The sequence below is a fragment of the Pygoscelis adeliae genome, unplaced genomic scaffold, assembly GCF_000699105.1.
Source record: "Pygoscelis adeliae isolate BGI_AS28 unplaced genomic scaffold, ASM69910v1 Scaffold223, whole genome shotgun sequence".
Taxonomy (NCBI): domain Eukaryota; kingdom Metazoa; phylum Chordata; class Aves; order Sphenisciformes; family Spheniscidae; genus Pygoscelis; species Pygoscelis adeliae.
The window spans coordinates 1,414,210-1,418,301 of record NW_008824543.1 but is presented as its reverse complement, the minus strand read 5'-3'; positions in this window follow the sequence as shown (position 1 = coordinate 1,418,301).

Below are 4,092 nucleotides of genomic sequence, written 5' to 3'. Positions count from 1 at the left end.
TAAGTAAGGAAGCAGTTTTACACAGAGACTAGCAATTTCAGCAGAGGAGAGACCTGGAGACATTTCAGGATTACAACTGCACAGCATCTATGGGATGATGCCAAATTAGAGTGCTGCAATGGTTTATCATCCTCTCCCACCCGTTTCCCCTTCTTGTTACTCCCCTCTTTCTCCAGAGGTGATTTATCACTGCCAGGTAATTGATTCCAAGTTTTTGAGTCTTTCTTCTATTTTATATTCCATGCAATTAAAAAACGCTTTCCTAACGCCAGCTTGTAACTGTCCCTCTCCACTGCAAAGCTTTATAAATAGGTATGACCTGTAAGTCTGATCCATCAAGCTGCTGAACACTGAAAGTCTGTAGTCTTCACAGGAGTGCTCAGCATTTTGCATGATCAGCTCGTGTGCATGTATTCAGTTACCGGACGAGAGCTGGCCTCCGATACCACTGCACATGCTGAACAGGCACTGAAATCAAAGTCATTATTTATGGAGTGAGGCTTTGCGATGAAAGCAATAGGCTCATTCCTTGCTGATCTCTTTAAACTGTAATGACTCTAGAAACCTTGTTGCAATAGACTGGTTTATGTCAGTTTGAAGAATTGATTTGATCTTTAGGTAAACACATATGTATATCTGTATCTAATGGTATTTTCTTATGCTCTGATAAATCACAGCACTTGTAAAAATATTGAGGGAGAGGTTCAAATGACACAAAACCTCACATGACAATATTGCATGCAACTACATTAATAAATAACCACACTGAAATATTAACACAAAGCATGCAGCAATGTTACTTGAGTATATGTTTACAGAATGCACGCAGAAGGCCCACCCATAGGGTATTTTTAAACTATTGAGTGGTGTCTTCTATGGATATTTTAAAAGTACTCTGCATCTGCCAAACTCAAAAATGAGTTGTTCATGTTATTTGGAACAGGTTAGACCTAACGCAGAGCCCTTTTTAAATCCCATCCTTAGAAATCACTTTGTGTTGTGGATTTCATGTTTGCTTCAAGTGTTTAATTAATGACAGACATCTGTAGTAACAGCTTTTGCAGACATGTTTTAGTATCCTCTTAAGAATTAAAAAGCTAAACGTGCGCAGCTTTCACAGTGAAGCTGGGTGTTTGGATTTCCATGTTTTCTTCTCTAGTCTAAACCAGATAGCACGAAACCAGAGAAAAAGATTTCCAGAACCAGTGAAACAACTATTGTCTCTGTCTACACTTACCATGGGTCAGGCTTTTCAAACTTGCCCACTAGCTCTGAAGGCAGCTCAGTGTCTGACTGTCCTGTTTGAAATACGTAGATGTAAAACTTCACAGGATCCGAGTATCTGCTGTATCCACTGATTTCAGCTGCAGACAACTCAGCTGAAAGCTCAGAACATCAAGTTAGGCATGAAGAGCTAATGAGCCAATTTAGAAAACTTGGGCCTGTCTGTCAGATGAAAGGAGGACCCTGACAACACCAACAGATCAGCCAGGTGATCCTATGAACATCCATAAAGCACAGGCCTCCATAACACAAAAGTCACAATGACAGAAATAAAAACTGATAACATTACTGGCAGCCACAGAGGCAAAGCCTGAGGCCTGAATCATTGCCTGTTGGAGCCAGTGAGAATTGGAGTGAAACAAATTGGTTGAAGGTCTCTTTTGCCTAAACGTGCATCTGCAAAATGAGACACATTAGTTACTTTGCATGAATAACCTGCATAGTTGAAAAACTGAGATTTCTGGTCACCAGTGTTGTCAGCTTAGCAGTCTGTACAGTGAATTTATGTAATAAATGTTTATAAAATACCGAGTATTCATAGATAGAAGTGAATGCACTGCACATTATGAAAAAAATGGTGGGTATGCAATACAGTATTAGCTACTACTCAAACCTCATCGAGGCTAGAAATCAGATTCCTTCATTATAGTTCTACTATTTTTGGACTGGTGAAATAAATCAGAGAAAAGGAGTGCCATGCATGAAGAGATCACTGACACTTTGAACAAACCTAGGCAAAATGAAAAACGAGCACGTCACAGAATCCACAGGAAGTTTCAGAGCCTCAGCCCACAAAGCAATAGGTATTAGGCATGGGAAAGAGACAGAAGGAATCTAAAGTTTCCTAAAATAAGCTGTAACTTCACAAATGCTTGCACACGACAGCCCATTGAGCAAGCTTGCATGGTCAAGACTTAATGTGCTTTGATCTTTTTTCCCCTTCCACATTTACAGAATGCCATTGACGTTGGCTAAAACTTTACTTTAAATAGCCTTTTTAATATCAGTAATCAATTGTAAATTCTGAAAAATTGAAACATTTATAAATATATTTTATATATCAGAGTATAACATATCTAGAGTAAAGTAAAACTATATAGTTTTGAGAGGCATTCTGTGCTGCTTCTTCTATATGCTGTAAACTGTTTGAAAACATTTGCAATCTTGCATCAGTTTTTTTGGCTTTATTTTTAAGCCAACATAAAAGAAAGAAGAGATTATAGGGTTGGCAGATACTTTCGCCTGGGCCATCTGAAAAGCCCTGCTGCTGCAAAGACTTACATTGCTCACTTAACTTTTTGTGTTGATAGTTAAGTGTAGGTGCAAGGCTTAGCAGTGAGGTGGGCAGTGGATGCGGAGGCGGGAGTTCAGCCCTACACCTGGATGTTTACATTCCGTTACAAAGGTTCATATTGACCCAGATTGAAAATCTGAGTCTGGAAGTACATATGGAGTAAAAGATTAGTTTCTTACTACAGGTAACTTTGCCTCTGTATACTTAGTGCATTATCAGCTGTGTATAATATTGAACACAGACCTGTAATTTATTGATGCTTTCATTTGATGTTTCCTTGCACTGCTCTTTAAAATAATCTATTTCCTCAAAAATGAACAATGTGCATATTGGATGTCTTGAATTTATTAAGGTCATAGATTACTATTTGCAGAGCACCACATTTAATGTAGTATTTTTGTACTGTAATGGAAGCATGCCTTCCTTGGGTTCTTTTCCACATATTAAATTGTATTTATTTACCTGTATTTATAACTGTGCAATTTTTAAATATGTTTTAAAAATAAACTTTGTGTGTGGCTTCAAATATTTCAAAATCTCTTTTCAATTTGAAAACGGTGTTGACTATAATTACTTGAACTGAAAGGAGGGACCTACTTCTCCAAGTGAAATAAAGGATTTTTTTTTTAATGAGGTCTTCTAATCTATTGTTTACGATGTGAACATGCTTCTCTGCTTAAAAATTAAGCCCAGACGAGGCTTTTTTCATTACCAAACATTTTTCATAAATTCATCGTTACTCTGAGGTAGAGTTATTTTTATAATTTATTTTTATTTCAACATGTTGATCAATTATACTTACAACTGAATTTATACTAGCTGAGGTCTGGCCCAAAGGATTTTGCGCATACGCTCCACATGAAGAAAAAGGGAAAAAAGTAGATCAGAATTTTTCCTGAAGATCATGCAACTGCACACCTCAAAATTAAAACAGAAGTGGTAATATTAGAACACAATCTTTCTGAAAAAACAAAGCCAACTTGCAGTGATTGAAATCATTATTCAAGCAACTTCCCATAAATCATAGTGAGAGTTGGCTAGCGGTGTTTTTCAGTTGTGGCTTTCATGGGATGAGGTGAAAGAGCTGACAGAGCAGAAATGACATCATCTTTATACTTTTGCCATGGGACACTGAAATAAGCACAGACATGAAAGGGACATAAAATTCCTGTGCCCCGCTGCGGACAGAAAAGATGACAGCCAGCAAGGGGGCTGTGACAGTTACAGCTATTCACAAAGCAGGACAACATTGGCATGGATCTGAAGGCTGACACTCTCAATGGACATGTGGATTGCTCCAGAAAAAAACTCAGAAGATACAGCCACAGTTTGCCTGTAGAAGGAAAGCTCTGTCAGAAGAGCCAACTGGCTGCCTATGGCTTTAACCAGAACCTTCTACTAAAGAAGAAAAGGGAACAGACACTAAAAACACACTAACCCTTAGGATGCACGTAATGTGTGCTCTTGACATTGGCATGTTTTGCCAGGAGATGTTAAGGTTAGTTTAGTTGTTG